General features: G+C 23.7%; 1 protein-coding gene across 2 annotated transcripts in view; it reads left to right on the forward strand.

The window, feature by feature from the left end:
* Window positions 1-5140: 5140 nt before the first annotated feature.
* The window catches only part of LOC112595855 (short neuropeptide F), a 62842-nt gene continuing 48025 nt past the window's right edge, over window positions 5141-19957 (forward strand). The window contains exon 1 of one of the 2 annotated variants that reach the window (XM_025341240.1): window positions 5141-5253. The gene's annotated coding sequence lies outside the window, so the exon portion shown is untranslated. The remainder of the gene's footprint in view (window positions 5254-19957) is intronic. The other variant, XM_025341257.1, reaches the window with a different exon arrangement.

Genomic DNA, 19957 nt, shown 5'->3' on the forward strand with positions numbered 1-19957 from the left:
ATTATTGGTTTTGAATGTTTAAGTACTATATATTTTATTATTGTGAAAACATTATGAAAATAGCAATTGAGCTAACAGTCTTTTTCTAGTCATCATTATCATATATAAATACACTTCCAAAATAAGTTTACATATTTGTATTTCAGCTAAAATATTTTCTCATGGAATCCGTTGCGTTTGTTTTGACATCATTTACCTTGTTTTTAAATCTTGCTTAGAGTTAGGAGTAATTTTTGACGATCACCTTCCAGCAATTCATAAATTGCGTTATGATTCTTTTAAGTAGTTTCGTGAAATCTTATACGTGATGACTAGATTTATTGTTGTCTCCAAATATCACAAATCCCACAAAATTACCATAATATAGAGTTGAATAAATAAATCGTTCTTATGAACATTTTAACATATAGTGAGGAGTATGATATAATATTATACATATGTATATGATTTTGTTTTTATTATTCGTAGAATGTGACAAACTGCAGTTATACTTCATAGCTTAAGAAGCAGAATGCAGGAGTTATTCAACAACGCGTCAATAGAGAATTGCGTTTATTAATCTAATAAGATGAATGAATGTAGGACTATGTGTAATTTATCATTACTACCGCGGTTGTAAATGAAATTAGATTTAAGCCACGCATTACATTAAATATACCATTATAGTTATATGATTATTCTCACCATTATTATTATAGAAAGAGGTTTACGCTTAAAAACATAAAATAATATTGTGTTTACCTTGCATATTGATTAAAATATAAGCACCGTGTGTTGATTTTTGGAGATTAATGTGTAAGTCTGTTACTCATTTAAAAATATTAAATACATTGTTTAATTATTTCGAAAAATGCATATAAATAATTGTTTCATCTAAGAAACTGTATTTTTATGAGTTTATAAAACAAATTATAATGCCAAATATATTAAATTTGTTGAATGAAAATTGTTTTTTTTGACGAAAATATGAAATAAATTATTAAATTTTGAAATGATAGATGAATAAAGTTAATTTCATAATGCCTGTGTATGCTATGGAAGTATTAAATTATTAAAATAATCTTTAGTGTTTGGAAGTGTATGGAATTCAACTGCAATTTAATACATTTTTAATTAATAATTATTTTATTCTAGAAATAATTACATTTTTGAATTATTTATAGACTAATTTATGTGAGTATATGATATGAAAATGTTTTGAACAAACTAACATAATCATCGAGTTATTCAATATATGTATTTCATTATATCATAAGTGTGATACACAATAACTTAATTTTAGAAATTTGACTAAAAAAATAAGTTATAATATATATATATATATAGGTTTTAATTGGAAAACACTAAAAATACTATGTTAAAAGTTATAACATAAAATAAATATTAAACTATTAATTTATGTGTTTGATACGTAAAAATAAACTTCATATCATTTTCTAAACCCTGTGTTCTTATAAAGTGTTAGTAATAATATCAGTTTATTAGATAGAAAAATAAATAAATTAAAATATTTAATACCATTAAATATACATATGTATTATCTAAAACAATGAATTATTATTCTATTTTTTTTTTAATTTATAAGATATGTAACTTAAGTTATTATATTTATTAGATAAATAAAATTATTATATTATCACAAGATTTATTTAAAATTCAAATTATAACAAAACATTCAAAAAAAGCTTTGGTATATTATGAAAAAAATCATTTTTACTTTTTAAAATCTCACATTTAAGTAATATAAATAATTCATACATAAGTATTTTAAAATAATATTACTAATGTATTTATTTTTTATTACTAATATGTACCTATATGTTAATACTCTACAAAGTTATGGAAATTACAATTCAAAAATGAGGATACGCTATGAATTGTAAATTTATAAAATTAAGGTTACCCGTTGAAAAAAAATATGGAAATTTACATATTATTGTATTTGACAAATATTGTTCACAAAAACTAATTTTGTTTTGACAATTGTATTTTGATTTTAGAAATTTAATCATTTTTTTATCATGCATTAATTATTATCTTAGTTAGGTATGTAAAATAATTATTTAAACATTTGAAAAACTTTCAAGGCTATAAAAAATATTTAGTTGAAAGAAAATATTAGATATATTTTTTTAATAATATAAAATTCATGAATATCCTGTATTTTTATTGTTATATGAAAGTTATTTAGTATTTAAATTTACTTTTTACAATTGAAGTTTATTCTGCCTATAATATATTTTGAAAAATGAATGTGTATGACATATTTTTAAATAATTTTTTAGTTTTATGTGGTAAATAAAAATGTTATTACTCTTAAAACTTTTAACTTAAACTGAATATTAAAAGTTATATTAATGTTTAGTTGTTTAAGATAAATGTAAAATAGACGTTAAAAACATTTATTAAAAAAGTATCATCGAATAAAAATAAATATCTTATGATAGCATACATTTTTATATTTTTTCAATATTTATAAATTAGATAAAGAACAACAATAAATAAAACAAACACACAATCATGCTTGAAATTTAAGACTTCATAAAAAAAATTAAAAACCATATAATAATAATAATAAACTAACTGAAAATCAGTCACATCTGTCTTACATATAAGGAGATCTCACGAAAAATCAACCACAAACAAAATGTACTTCGTGTTGAATGCGATGACACAAAATCAAATGGAATTCTCTTCTAAAAAATATATATTTAATACATATAGTTGTTTTTCAATTATTAAGCACGGTTTATTTAAATCTTTAAGTTGATATTATTTATTCTACCTTATGTCTTTTAAATAATAAGCTTTAATAAAGTATGAACAAATTTAATGCTCTAGTTATTAAAACTTAATAATAATAATAATAATAATAATAATAAAGGGTATCAAATAACATATATTATTATTTTTTATTTACAATTTCAAGTTTTCAATTATTAAGTCATTGGTCGTTTGAACAAAATCTTGTGTTTTTTTTATTATATCAATACATTTACAATAATTGTTTTTTAATATCTAACATAGTATATATTGTATATGCCTGTCTAGAGATAGATATTATTATAATAATACGCAAATTAAATATACTATATATGGTTATATGCCTTTTAGACCTTTTAATATAATAATCGATTATATAATGTAGTTTTTCACATTTTAATATTTTATTAATGATTATTTTTGTGAGCTATTAATTATTCTAAATATTATTACCTGTAAAAATATTTAATACAATTTATAATACATTTAAAACATTACTATAATAACTTGATTAGTTATAACCAATGGAAATTTAATGTAAAATTAACGAATTCAAAGAGGATACGTTCTTTTATATTCACACACTACAAACATGTTTTAACTTGACGTGATAATATATAGTATATAATATTATTATATTTTATACTGATATTTTACCGTACTTAATATTTGTATTGAATTAAAAATAATTGAACTAAGTTTTTATAATAATCACGCTATCAAATAAAATATTATAAACTAATAGGTAGATATTAATAAAAATTTATTTATTTTTTTATGATTTGGTTCACTAGTATTCTCTAGTATTAGTAATACAAATTATCTTTAAAATAAAAAAAAAATGTCTTACTTAATTATTATAATATTATTTTTATCACGAATTGTTTTTATCACGACGCATCTGCATTTGATCTTTCTGAAATATAATTCAGTAAATAATGAGTTAATTAATAACAATAAATATGGGTTGAAAAACTTAAGTGAAAGTTTAATAATACGATAAAATTAAATGTAGCAGGTGTTAAATACAAAAAAAAATCCATTAAATTTGATTTAAGTGTAATAATAATATAGGTACTCACGCGAATACGTAATTTGAAATTATATAATACATGAAATACAAAAGTATTAAAAAATAATAATTAAAAACATCGAAGATAAACAAATAGATATATTCTAGTTCATAAATTGAATACAGATTAGAAAAAGTGTTTAATTGAGATTATATAAAGAATAGAAAAAAAAAAAAGTGATTTAGATTAAATATAGCTTATTAATAATTCAATAATCATCAAATTCATTTAATTTCTAAAACCATTTTGTATTTAAATTTATCCGTTTAATAATAAGGTATGATTTATAATAAAAAGGATAATGTTTGAATTTTAGTGACATTTCTTTTAGATATGAAACGAATAAATCATGTTTTTTTTTTTACTGTTACTATTATTTAGAGATAAGAAAAGTATTCTGAAAATTCTAAGTATCTATATTTATGAAGATTGTAAATTGAGCCAATACTCATTCATTGAGTTTTTTTCAAAAAATTCACAAGGCATATATGTAGTTCAATATCTACTTGGTATCTGTGTGCGTCACTTTGTCTAGCATGTAAGTTTATTTTAAAATATTATCAGAAGACTATAATAATCTTATAACTATGATACTTAAATCACTAATATTGATAGTATTTTGCGTGCATTTATTTTATAAATTTATGTATAATGATAATAAAAAAATTATACTTAGAATCATTAAATGAAAGTATATATATTTGAATATTTGATATTTACGCACTCTTAAAAAAAGTATATAAAACGTTAAAATAATGAATTGTTATAACGAATTTAAACTGATTATTATAATATCATAATAAACCATAGAGTAATATAATACTAGTGGTATCATTATAGTATTGTATTAATAATAAACCCATGCAAATCTACTTATCAAAAAGGAACAGTCTCCTTGATTTTTTTCTACCGCACTACCGCTATTCTGTGTTTACTATTCTTCATTTTAATTTTTGATAAACTCGACAAATGTCTATGTCTACTTTAGCGTCGTAAGATTTTTTATGAATTTAATGTTGCTTATAATATATTATTAATATACAATAATTATATATAGTTATACACATTGTAGTCAATATCATTTAGTATTATTATTTAAATAAATTTATGCAGGAATTTAATTTGGACGATAAAATATAAAAATATGTTTGACGTTTCATGATTTTTTTTAGTCCGAAAATATCCACGACCGACTGTCAACGTGTCGGTGTGGGCGGCACCGGCTACAGGACTGGCACGCAGGACCGCTACACTTTTTGGTCGTCCCTGGTGCCAACCGACTCGGTATATAAGTGCGAGCGTAACGGCGATCGTGCGGACCTCCACCGGTATTATAATATTGTATCATTTCACTGCTGCCGATCGCGACGATCATCGCACGACTACGTCTAAGTCTTTCGTGTTAACAGTAAGTCAGGTAAGAACCATTTTATGTTTTTTTTTTTTTTGTCCCGTGGCGTAATTATTTTCATTTTGGTATTTTAATTTTAAAAATATTTATGTATAAATGTTTACGCCATATCTGAGATGGTTATGTAATTATTCAAAGACATGTGATTGATTCCATTTTAGTACTCTCTTATCAACAAAATGCATGCACACTACTTTTTTTATGGTTGTCAGAACTAGATATTTATTAAGGAGTAAAAATGTAGTCAATTTTTAGTTAAGTGATGCGGTAGTTATACAATAGGACGTATGGAGCAATAAAATTAAAATTAAACTCATTTAAATAATTAAAGAAAAATATATTTAAAAACACTAAAAAAGGTATAAATATAAAAGTTAAATAAAAATCAATTTTAACTAAATATGTGTATATTTTCCAATTATTTGAATTAGCATTATTGTGATGTTTTTGAATTTTTAAAGAATGCAGCTGTTAACTTAAATTATAACTAACATAACTAAAATTAAATATTGTTATGCGATTATTGTGTTATTTAAAAATAAATATTTTAATTATTTTTGTTAAATTAATATAGTTAAAGTTTTGTAATATAATAATTGTTATTTCTATTCATGAAATTATCTATAAACTTAATTTATTTTGAAAACCATTGTTTTGTGTTAGCTGTAAATAAATCAAAATGTTGATTGATAAAAATTATTTGGTAAATTGTTTATCAATGTAATATACTTTTTTAATATTATTTTTATGTATAATATATAAACAGTATTAATTACACATACACACACACAAAAAAAAAAAAAACCGGTTTTTAATATAAATGCAATACATTTATACAACACAACTAAGTTTTAATTAAATTATAAAAAATCAGAAAAGTGTCTACAAATTACAAAATTTAATTCGAAAAAATACATTAATGATAAGTACTTTTAAAACATTTGCTTAAATTATTTAAAAAAAAAAATTGATTAAAAAACTTTATTCTTAGCTTTAACATACTTATTAAATTTTATTTAATCAGATTCTATTAAAATAAATTAAGTGTAGCTCAAACTAATAAATTGAACTTCTGATAAAAGAAAACCGAACTGAGTACATATATTTTCGTAAAAAATAATTGAATATATTATATTTTCATAAAACTTCAATTATAAATTAAAATACAGAGAGTTTACAGTTAGTTACCTTTAAAATATTTAGGTTACAGTTTTACAATTTTTTTTAATATTAGTAACTAGGAAATATGCATAGAATAACTCTAACTATATAAATTTTAATTTATGAAAACTATTTCATTGTGCTATTTTTAAACGGTTAATACATTATATATACAATTTGCACCATTTATAAAATTGAATAAATAATATAAGACGTACTTTAAATTATAAGTATGATGTATCTACAATGTATATTGTTTTCGTTAACGCTGCAGCAAACAAATACACTGCAAGTTCAAAATATATTATACAACGTTTCGTATTTATTAAGTTATTTTATGCTTAATTTATTTATGGCAGGTAAATCAAGCTTATCAGTTATTGTAATGCTTCCATTTTGTGTTAAAAATAGTGAAATATTTGTCATTTAATTACTATCAAAAAATACACTAACAAATAGTAAATATAAAATAAAAAAAATCCAATACAACTATTAAAATATCTAATAAGTACGTGATATTATCTATGTTTATCAACAAAGGATTTCATGAAGTTAACTTATGGTAACCTGATACTTATAATTTTAATAGTAAAAGTGGTAGAATTTCTCTAAAAATAAATCATTTTAAGAATTTAAAATTTATTAATTTATTTCTTATTTATTTTGTGCGGATTGAAATTCTACTTAAAAATAAAATTTAACTAATATATCATATTGAATAAATTAATAATAACTAAGTTTATTAATATAGATACTTACATATTATTATAACATTAACTAAGTTTGTAAGATTGTAATTAATTATATTATTGTGATTTATTTGGTAAATATTTGTTTTAATGAAAATCATTATTTTTAATTCTATATTTACATATAAATATTTAAATGAAAATTTCAATAGATATAATGTCATGACAAATATTAACTATATTAATTAATAGTAGTTAATTTTATAATAATATAGATTTCAAGGTATTGGAATATTATAAAAAAAAAAAATTCTCCTGGTATTAAATATATTCTATCTCCTAAACTTTGAATTATTATAAAGTTATAAATAATAAATTCTTAGTTATATCAGGTAGTACTTAAACGATATTTTTTTAATTTAATTAAAAATTAGGTGTTTTGTTGAAAATATCAAAAAAAAAAAAAAATAAATAAATAAAATAACAATAAAAACATGTGAAATAAATAATGAAAAACAGTAAAGTTTTTAACATAAATATAATAACTTCAAATAATTACTAAGCTTTATATATATTATTTGTTTATATAAAACGTATCAAGAAATTTAATGGTATAGCTTAATACTATGATATATTTCTATTTTTTGAGTAGAAAAAGTTTTGATGAAAGAACCAAGATATAGCCAGTATTCACTTTTTTAAATCTTGATACTTATGTCTTAAGTTTTTTTAAATTTATTTAGTTTTTTTTTCCATTAACCATATAATTACAATGCAATTGTATATGTTAATTGATGAAAAATTAATTTTCAGTTTGTTTTTTTATATATTTACTGACTCTGAAAAGTATGTCTTACTGTAGAGCTATAATGCCTGTTACTAATTTGTACTTTATGACATGCAAACATCATATACTGATTATTTTAACAGAAACTTTTTCTGATTTAATAATTCCTGTTAAAACTTCAAAGTATTTTCTGATAACGTAATTTTCATACCTAAATTGTGATCAAATAACAGTTATAATCACATACTTGTAATAAAAAGTGATCTTAATTAACTAAGGATATTCTATTTTGAATATTTTTTTTCCCAATACTATAATAAAATAGATTTTTATGTAGAATGCTGTTTTACTTATTGTTTTTATAACTTATTCGTATATTAAAATATACATATATCATATACCTATTTATAGATATTTATTGACTATGTTCTAAATATTTTATACTATATCCATGTCGTTTCATAAATAAAAACGTTAACTTTTTATACATCGTTCAATTAGGTAGGTCGGTATGTCTCGGAAAACCATGCAACGGCGATGTTCGACACGTTACAATATTTTTACAGTCAGTCAAACGAGAACAGGATACGACTCTATAGGGGTCTCATCTATCACCGTTAAGGCATTTTTTTTTTAAAGTCGTTCTGGAACTGCTTTTTTGTTCATCTAGCGGTATTGTAGATACCTCTCATTATCTATATACTATCACGCCATGATTGCTGTGGTCCCATGTAATACGTATTATTATTAATTTTTCTAGACGTAATGCAATTTATTGTAAAACTATAGACCACGAAGGGTTAAAGCGATTATTGATTACTACAGTATCCATTAAATAACGTTTTCGGTGTTGTATCACAATAAATTATATCTGTATAGTTCATGTAATTTTTATTTACTTAAAACTCTGATGGATATATAATAGATAATATATAGATACATGTTTTTAAATTATTGAAGAAACCAATAATATTTACTCTTACTGCACGTACATATACAAAAATGTTAGAGACATATTTTATTTATGATAAAAACTTAAAAGTTAAGATTAATTTTGAATTCAAAAATTAATTTTTAATTGAGCTCATACTAAAAATAGTCAAAAGTTATAATAATATAGTAAAAAATAACTATACGAGTGATAGCTTTTTATTTTGCTTTTTTTTCGGTTACTTCAAAATTAACTCAACAAATGACCTCTTAAAACACTATTTTTATTAGTAACCAATAATTCATAGGTACGTACTACATTATTTGTTTTGATTTTGTTTGTAGCCTTGTTTTCAACGAAACAACGCATAATTTGTCGAGTAATATTTATTCAATCTATTTTGTGGAATATATAAAATTACTTTCAAAATTTAAGTGTATTCTCCAGGGTAGTAACTAGTAACTTACTATATATGCCTATAGGTGTATTTTATTCCAAAAATATTTCACTAATAGACATATATACATTTTATGTATACACTATACATACATAGCGCATTAACATATTATTAATATACGTTTACTAGTCGTAAATAAATGCATATAATGGTAACTTTTGGGTTGACAAAACATCTGTCGTCAGCCGCGTAGATATAATCGGTTATCGTAACACTTGTCTACCACTCTATCAAATTTGAACCGGGTCACAGTTTGTCAAGATTCATCGAATTTCTGCTCTGTATAAATACATTTTTCGTTTTTGGAACAATTGATGTCGTAAAATATAGAATGAATATATGTTTCCACACTAAACATAAGAGTTAATAATAGTTAACTCGTAAGTTCCTTATTTGCTTTGGTGTTGTATGAAAAATAGCTTCTATCTTATTAAAATAAAATTGAAATAAATCTAAGAAAATGAATTATTTATACTATTTTGATATCATAGGTAAATATAAACATACATTTCAGATAGCGTTAAGATGTTAAATATTATTCTGTCTTACACTGTCTAGTATTGCCTTTAATTTAATTTTCGTATATCTGTTCGCTTACTTTTGGTTATATAGGAACTGATGTACTGGAGATTTTTTTCTTGTAGGAACTTATATGTTATCGTCTACCAACTTTATTTTGTACTGGCAGTTAAAAACAGACGGTTATCAATTTATCATACATGATATTATTGTGTGACATCAACGGTTACTTTGACCAAATTTGGTCGCGATCGTCAATGGAAGTCGGAACAACAACGCGTTGCCAGACACACTTCACTGTAAAATATATATTATTATATACAGAATACGACCAGTTTTTCGCATCCACGTTCTACTTTACTGTTTCCGTCGTAACGCGCGATTTTTCCACTATCTAGAACATGCACGTATATTGTATAAAATGCGCATAAAAAATTGTAACCGCGATGATGACGTTCACGTATACATTATAGTAGGTATCTATATATAATAAATAATATTATTGTATTATATAGGTTTCTACATTGAGTGCATGCAACACATGTATTTTCAAAAAACGATTTACTGGGTCAGAGAATACATTTCGTTAAACCTTTTTTACTTCATGATGCATCTTTTGAATTTGAAATTGGTCAACCATTTCTATGTGTATATATGTGTTTTTCGTGTTGACTTTATTTTTTTATAAATTACCCATGAATAACTCTAATAGATAATAATTTAAATCTTGTTCGATCTTAGTCAGATTAGTTAAAGATTCAAGCAACGCATAAGGTTTTTGATGGAAAATTAATTTTTAACAATAATATAATAACGCATTTATTATATTAATAAAGTGTTTGTAAGATTTATTCTTAGCAACATTATATATGTATTAAATTATAGCTTTTTCAACTATCAAATCTTTTTCATTGGCATTTAAAATATTGATAAATATTCAGTTTTCGTAATTTTAATCGATCATAATAGTTATTGTTTAATATGATTCCTTCCTGTCTTCCAATCATTAAAGTAAATTTTTACACTGTGTACTGTCAAGTATAATTAATTTTACTAATAAAAGCCTTTGATACAATTTAATTCAAAATTCACTCTCTTGTATAGGATTACAAATTCGTTTCAAGTATCTGACAAAATGCCAATATTACCGATGCATATGTATGTACAAAATACCTTTACCAATAATCTGTAAGCAGCTTAACTCGTGAATCATGGATTTATCATTGTTAGTAAGCTGAAACACTAAACATAAAAGGCATATTAAATATTTGATAAATAGAAATAGTAGGTTAAAAAAATAATAATAACATATTTAAACATGATTTACAAGTAGAGAGAGATTTGTGTTCAAAGTCACAATGTGTATTTATTTATAAGAAAAAAAACCAAATGGATATTTTAGTATTATCTTTTTATGATTTTTAAGTAAATTAAATATATTAAACAATTTATCTAATCTATAGATGCTTCACTATATATTCTGTTTCGATTTTATAGTTTTCATACATTCTAATTAAACGCAGTTTGAGTATTAAAACGACGTTGTGAATTAAATTTGTGGCAATTAGTAAACACACATATAATTTCTAATATAATGGTTATAAGTGCATTATGATTTTATAAGTGATTTTAATCAAAATGAATTGAAGACTTATTATTTCTAAACTAATTTCCATCGTCATAAGATGTACCTAACTGTATTAATAAACGGGTACTCATAAACGGGACATCATTACTTCTGTGTGTTTTCTTAAAATGGATAAATAAAATCAAACTTGTTTAAAACTACTTAGTTTTATAACTGCATCGTGACTCCATAATTTACTTATAAAAATAAAAATGTGAATGTAATAATTTCATGATGTAGGTTCACACAATATTGGTCATGTTATTATATAATTAAAATATTATTTAATTATAAATAAACCAAAAAAATAATTATTATCCTTTTCGCATATTATCATCCATATTAATTGTGATATAGTTAAATAAATTATTTTGACATTATGTCGTCAGCTACAATATAAACTCTTGTTAGCTCTAGTGATTATATCAAAAATAGGATGAACTTACAATGTTGTAAACTTGTAAACATTAAACACATTTTTTATTTTTTTAAGTATTGTGTGTGATTGCGTTTGTAAGGGATTTCACTGCGACACCGATTTCTGACAGCGAAACGCACCGTTGTTATATTTTGACTTTTTTCTCTCCTTATCTATACAACGTTAGATGTACCTACCATGGCAGTTCTAACTGTGTTTACAAAATGACAGTTTTGTGACAAACTAATCGTGATGGTCGTTTTCAGAGTAAATTTTAATATATTGAGAAACTTTCATAACAATTATAATGGAACTAAAAAAATTTAACTACAGATACTAATATATTATTTACACATTATAGTACATTTGTAAAGTAATTTTTTTTTTTAAATATTTCGAAATATATTGAAAGTGTAGAATTTTGTAAAATAAATAATTTAATACTACAATTTAAATTTTAAACATAATGGATATTAATATTATTATTATTTTTTTTTTTTTAATATTATATTATACTGATTTTTGAATTAAGATAATGATTAACTAAAGCTTGCTTATAATAGAATATCAGTTATTACTAAAAATATTTAATAAAACAACGTATACGAGTACCCGTATAATAATACGGTGCAATTAATAATGTAGTTTTATAATTGTTATTTGTAAAGGTTACTCATTTGTAGTTTTTTTTTTTTTAGTCAAGATAATATAATAGATAAAATACATTTTTTAATTTTATTTAAAATATATCATACTTCAAAAATAATGAAAATAAATATAAAAATTTGATTAAAATATGACATTTTAAACTTTAAAAATAGCATTTTTTGAGATAATTTGAATAAAGTTAGAGACGTATTTTTAACTCTATATTAATAGTTCTGGTTTTAAAATCTAAAACTTATTATTTAAAATAATTTATTTTAGAATTTAAAAATCTCAACACCTAAAATGTCTTTAAATTTCCAAAAATTATAAAAAAATTGAAAATTAGCTCAATAACATTTAATAACTTAAGTACTATAATCTTAATTTTTTTTAAGAACCTCTAATTTTAGAGTTATGAAGAAATAAAAAAAAACTTGCTTTGAAGAAAACCGTGATTGTAACAATTTTAATTAATCTTTTAGTAGTTTTTTTTTATGCATGTACTTAAAAAACATGTACTTAAAAAATTCAAAATTATAAAACGTTATTTCAGAAGTAACAGCTATATACAATTATCTAGTTTAATAAATATTAATATTGTATGGATTAAGTCTTCTGATAAAAACAATTTAATTATTAAATAGTACTATTATTTATGGAAAATAAATATTTTACTAAGTGCGATTTACATAATATTTATTTAGATAAGAAAATTAGTTAACTAAATATAAATAGCAGTTGAGTATTATTTTATCCATAGGTATAGGATAAATCATAACAAACACATTTATTTATTCAAAAAATATATTTGTTACTAGATTGCAAATTACGATTATAACATATAGAAATTGTGTAGGTATCTATAGTATTATGATCATATATAGTTATTCTATATTACTATTCGTAATTCATATATGTATAAATAGCTACTGTTCGAAAATAATATTTATACATTTAAACATTAAAATAAAACATTTATATATAGGTTATACGATTTATTATTATGGAATGAAATGCAATAAAATGTACAAATATAAAATACTCATCTACCATAGAATTTTAAATAATATATTGTATTACCCAAACTGCATAAAATCGCGTTATTAATTTTTGATAAATCATGTTGGACATCCAATAATTGTAATTATTAAATAAAGTTAAAGAAATTGTAAAGCTTAAAAAAAAAAATTAAATTTGAAATGCTTGTAAGCTTCTAGAGTTTAACAATTATTAGTTTAGTATTTTGTAAAAAGAAAACGTCTACCGTACGTAAAGCCTGTTACGAAATGTGAAATAAACTGATAATAGAAAATACAACCTACTCTTTTCAATAGTACCTCGTTCATCTATAGTATGAATTGTTTCTAAAAGAGTGAGTACCTACACGATTAAAATTAAAATATACAGAAAGAAATTATAAGACTGATTCGCGATAAAAAGTGATGAATTGTTAAAGAAAGCACACGATGAGTGCAGCATTCACTGATATTATTGATACGGCATACATTATAGATGACGATTTGAATGCGATACATAAGTCAGTATTTGCCAAGTATGTATACGTATTATATATGTATACATAGTACGGAATTTATTATGTTATGTATGGAGTGTGGTTTAATTTTATTTTAAATGTACAAGTTTTATCAAATTTTGTGAGAAAAATATTTTGAGGGTCGCGTAAGAATCGTTACAATAATAATTTTCAGTCACACGAAATTCGAAAGACGCTGTCATCTATATTACTAACGTTGTTGTTTTATTGAACAGCGTAATAATATTCTTTTCATATACAAACATAAAGTATTGCAGTTACTGTCATAGAAATATATATTATAATAATTGTTTTTGTGGCTTAACGGACCGTATCATGGAGCATTACAAAAGGATTGGATTTCGATAAAAAGAAAAAAAAATGACTCCTCGAAACATCAACGGTATTTGTTGGAAGGGAAACGATCCAGCAATCTATACGACCGTATTATGATGTGTTTCAGAAACTAAACGCGACAATGAGAAATCTGATATAATATGTATATTAAAATCAAATTTATTTAAACATTTTATACTATTCTATGCAAATGTATACATTTCCCGTCGTATTTTATTTGAATTATTTTTTAACGACCTGTTCTTTGGGCGAGTATCGTCATCGTCCGTTCAATGTCGCAAAGCGTGTTATATACGCATAAGTACGTAACACATTGAACATTTGCTCTTCATTGTCAAAATGATGGGTGGGTTTTTTTTTTCTATAAACCTAATCGGCTTGATATCCTAAGTAGGATTAAAGAGTGGATCGGGAAAGTCCTACGCTGTATACACTGACATAACATTATACGTGCCCTATAGATATCATATAATGTATTAACATTATGCTCATTCGACGAACACATATCGTCTAGCGCCCTCCTACGTCTTTGAATATCGTTAGCCGCTGTGGAAAAAGTCGAAATTTTAATAACAATACCATACACAAAAGACATACACAGACGCGAGAAATATACATTCAACAGTCAATCTCATTCCGCCATCTCCCGTCCATATAACCATTTAAATGTGACAATATTTCGGCATATATCATAAAGCGTTTATTTCTATTGAAATCTTCGGTCGTTGGTTATTTATGGTCAGATTTATGTGCTCCAGAACGATATACCCCATGTTATATTATTATTATTATTGTTATGACGCGTTTATTTGATTTTATGAATTTAAAAAAGATCACACCAGTTAAAATTCTCTGTTGAATTTTGAAACGAAAGAAAAATACTAAGAAGCGTTATTTATTTATTATTTAAATGTTTTTAGTTGTTTCCATATTTTAAGGAACCCATTTATCACTCTTAAACATAAGTAACAATATTTTTATTGTTTATATCAAGACATCCAAAAGTCATCGGTTTAATCTGCAGTACGATTGTACTGCATAATATTCTTAATATTCTTCAATCATTTATTATACATAATACATGGTGGTACCTAGGTACCTATGTTGGGACAACATTTAATCACAATACTGTTTTTTTTTTTTTTTGTAAAATGTCTATGAATAACCGAGATGTTGTTTGTATTTACATAATTATTAGTTATTATAATTTATTACAATACGATTTTTTGTTTATGGTAAACGGTTTAGTATATAGACTTATAGAATTGTGAAATCACGCTCAATTTTGATGGAGAAAATAAAAATGAAAAGTCTGTAGCACAGAGTACTTACTGGAATATAAATACAAAACTAGTACCTTATAGTAGGTTAGTTAGTAATAGGTAGTTCATACAAATTTATATTAATAAACCATAACAAATTTATACTGGCTTTTAGGTGTTCATTTTTTATTATAGTGTTTTTTCATTATTATATTGTTAAGATTCATATAGTTTATAATTTAGTTACATTTATTTAATGTAACCTGTGTTCACTGTTCAGATATTAATCACTTGTGCGAGAGACAATATTTGGGTACTTCACTATTTTCCAACAAAATATTTCTGGATACCTATATAAAATACTAGACACATATCAATGGGCATATTTTATTTGACGTATCTTTTCAATATCAAAAGTCAAAACTGTACAAAACATTGAATGTAATTTATAATATAATGTGGGTTTATAACATTATGTAAGAGTTTCATTATCTACTATTCAAGTTTTCTCGTATTTGAAACCCAATCGATTCCTATGTACTTATTATACAATTCATAATGTTCATCTTATTACTGTAAGTTTATAGAGTACTCCCATGCGTTTACAAAATCAAGTTGTTTGTGTTATAATGTTATAAGATTGATATAAAGCATACAATGTACGACCATCTAAAATTTTATAATGTTATTTTGTTAGTAATAATTGTGTTTATTAATGTGTTCTCTGTTGTATGTCATAAACGTAGGATAAAATCATTAATAATTCATTTAATAAAAATGTATTGAAACATAATAAACATAGTAATATAATTAATCAATATTTCAGTAGTTTAACTAGGTACTGAAAATGTATTTTTGTAAACAAAATATTTATTTTAAAAATTTTTATATAAAAACTGTTTGATTATAATTATTATTATGACGTTTATCTTCTCACTAATCTAGTGATTTAAATTATCAAAATAATAATAGGAATACAAAATTATAATTAGGAAAAAATACTAGAATTCCTATGACCGTGTTTTTGAAAACTATTTATAAATGTAAGTTAGTCGTCACGTCATATTGAACTATATACATTAGTCTCTTAATTAAAATATCGGGATATTTGGGATAGAAAAAATATATGAAAGTATTTAGATAATTTTTTTTAAATATTTTACTTAAGTACATAATTTACATTTAAATTTGAAAAATAGTTAAAAAAAAATACAAAAGTAAATACTTAATACAGTATTGAGAGGAAACTCACGTATATATACAAAAATATTAAAACGATCATCATTATTACTTATTATTAATAAAATATAACCTAGGAATTAATTTTTTGATTTATTAGTTACACAATATATTATATACGTATTGTGTTAACTTCTTAACTCACATAAAAATAAATTATGCTAATCAAATATATATTTTTTTTAAATATACAATCTATGCCCTTGGCATGATAAGAATTTGTGCTATAAGTAGATTTGACATGTATAGGGCGAGGGAAGAAACCATCCAGTGATTGCACTTCCTTTTATTAATTTATAAATAGTCATTATATATATATATATAATTTTTTTCTTTTTAATGTTAATCATTAAGAAGGCCTCTACACCAGTTTCTTTTTAGACGCCACGATGGGTTTCTTGGAATTGTGTGAGTGGCTAGACAAGATATAAGAGGATTTGGGTAGAAAGCAGTTTATGAAAAAAAGGTTTATAGAACGTTTTGGCTTCTTCATGTATAGTTTTGATTTTCACGTCGGAGTGGAAAGTATAATTTGAAACATAATGTGGGGCATTGGTAATGGAGCGAAGGATTTTGTTTTGAATGGTTTTTTATTTTATTTAGATTAAATTTCTTGGCATTGCCCCAGAGTTGGATGCCATATGTCCACATGGGCTTCATTAAGGATTTGTAAATGAGCAGTTTGATATTCAATTTGGTTTGTTTACTATTTAATAATGTTTTAAGCAGCCGATGACGCGCATTTAGGGCGATTTTTTTCCCTCACGTATAGTGCCCAACTGTTAGTAATCAAAATATAAGATATTCGTGTGTCACTGAATGATAATTAAAAAAGTATTAACTGTAACTTGTAGGGTATAGGTACTTTAATAAGTATTATCAAAATTTAATAAAATAATATTTTATTATATTCAATATAATATGGATATTTTGTACGTATATTTTATATCTAATCCATATAATAATAATAATAATAATAATAATTATTATTATTATTATTACTACTATGGCAATATCACATTTAATAATATTAATAAAAATACCATCTGTTAAAACAACATATGATTTTTGAACAACAAAAATTATTGTACATAGTTGTAAAATATATAGTACAAATATACATAATGATTTTTTTTTTTAACACAAATAGGTTATATTTATGAAATTATTGAATAATCAAATCTTTTTTATACTTTTCACAAGTCCTAGAGACATATTTCACCTCTTACAGTAGCGTGTACACGATTTCAAGTTAAAATTTTCAATTGGTAACTTTTAAAACCGATATCGGTACATGACAAACTCGTTATCGAGTTTATTAAACTTTATTTATTTATTTTTTTAATTTTGTAAATTGTGTATTAAATAATAATCGCCACAATATGTGTTGATACTTGTTTTGCGTTTTCAAGTGAAGCTATACAATACACCATTATTCATAATTTATTATTATACTATAATTTATCGTTATATAATATTCCCACGAGCTCTCTTTGCACGTAGTCGAAGGGGGATTCGGGAGTGATACACTTAAGCCGGGGATACGGGTATGCGTTTTTTAAAAGATGGTGGTGTACGTTCATGGGATTAAAAATGTCAAAATATATTTACCAAGCAAAAAATAATATTTTTGGACATTTTTGCACAATATTTTTTGTGCGAGTATGCAGTATTCAGATCGAATCATCGCTTCAATAAAGCTCTATTATCGTCGCAGCTGTCATTTGCTAATTTGTATATAATAATATACATAATAAATGTTTTTAATTCCAACGTCGCGGTCGTTGTCGTTTGATACACCATTTCACGAACGAAAACTATGTTTGATGTTGCACATTGGCAGTATTACACATATATACACACACATATTTATTAAATATATTATTAAACATAATGTATTACATTATAACATTCTATACGGTGGCTGAACAAACCCGCCACGTCTTTAACGCGAATTTTTAGGTACGTAAGTCTTTTATTTATGTCTTAATAATCAGTAATCATAGTTTATGATAATGCGTCGTGTATACGTTATGTTTAAGCTAACACCCAGGAAAGTGTTCGGAGCAGACAAGACTCAGTAATCTTAAAATGTAATGTGAGATTTACAAGAATTTATAACCACACAACGACACGTGGAAGATAACATCATAGTTTTGTCCGGCGCTGATGTAGTGTAGTCTTTGATGGCGTAAACTTTATTTTTCTATAAAGTAACAATTTAAAATATGTGCCCACCCAACAATTTTTCTCGTGTCAATGTGGAGAGTTAACTCATACACAATCTTAATTTATAAAAGTATATACATTATTTGTAAAATATTTAAGTCTGGGATCACCAAAAAAAATCTTGCCCTATTTTTACATGAAGCCATTACTTTATTAAATAACTATTCATCCAGCCATTGAGTAAAGTATACGAGTGCACGAGTCGAAGGGTCATACATTTAGCATTATTAATTAGCTAATTATATTGTTCCAGATTAGAAGATATTAGAAATATATTAGAAATTATATTGAATAATTTTCGGACGTATCGTATTTACGTAAATTAGCATACCGTATTAACCCAATATTCAAATTAATTAAATTAACTCCTATAGTGTTTGAAATTATTTTTAATATGATTAATTATGTTATTCTAATAAAATTGGTATTTATAACAGAATTGAATGCGCTCAGTATCATTTACACGTTATTGAATTGATATTATATACCTATTACCTATAAGATATTAAACAAAATTTGTTTGTATGTGGTATAATAACTATAGTGTAGAAATACATATACATAATATAATTCACTTATGTACTGTATGCAATATTATACGTATCATTTTCAAAGTTCACTGTAATAATATAATAGTATAATCGATTTATACCCCATTGAATTCAAAGCCCATGCCTTGATTTGTCTTTTTACAACTTTACTATACTTACGCACAAATTCTAACCAAATTCAACGTCACTTAAATTCCTACTTGTTAGTCACTATAATATTATTTCACTTACTATCAGACAGTGAATACAATATTATGATTATTTGAATAGATTTTCATATATTTACTACTTTTGTATACAT

This window comes from Melanaphis sacchari, unplaced genomic scaffold (genome assembly GCF_002803265.2).
Source record: "Melanaphis sacchari strain LSU unplaced genomic scaffold, SCAv2.0 Contig0_pilon_pilon, whole genome shotgun sequence".
Taxonomy (NCBI): Eukaryota; Metazoa; Arthropoda; class Insecta; order Hemiptera; family Aphididae; genus Melanaphis; species Melanaphis sacchari.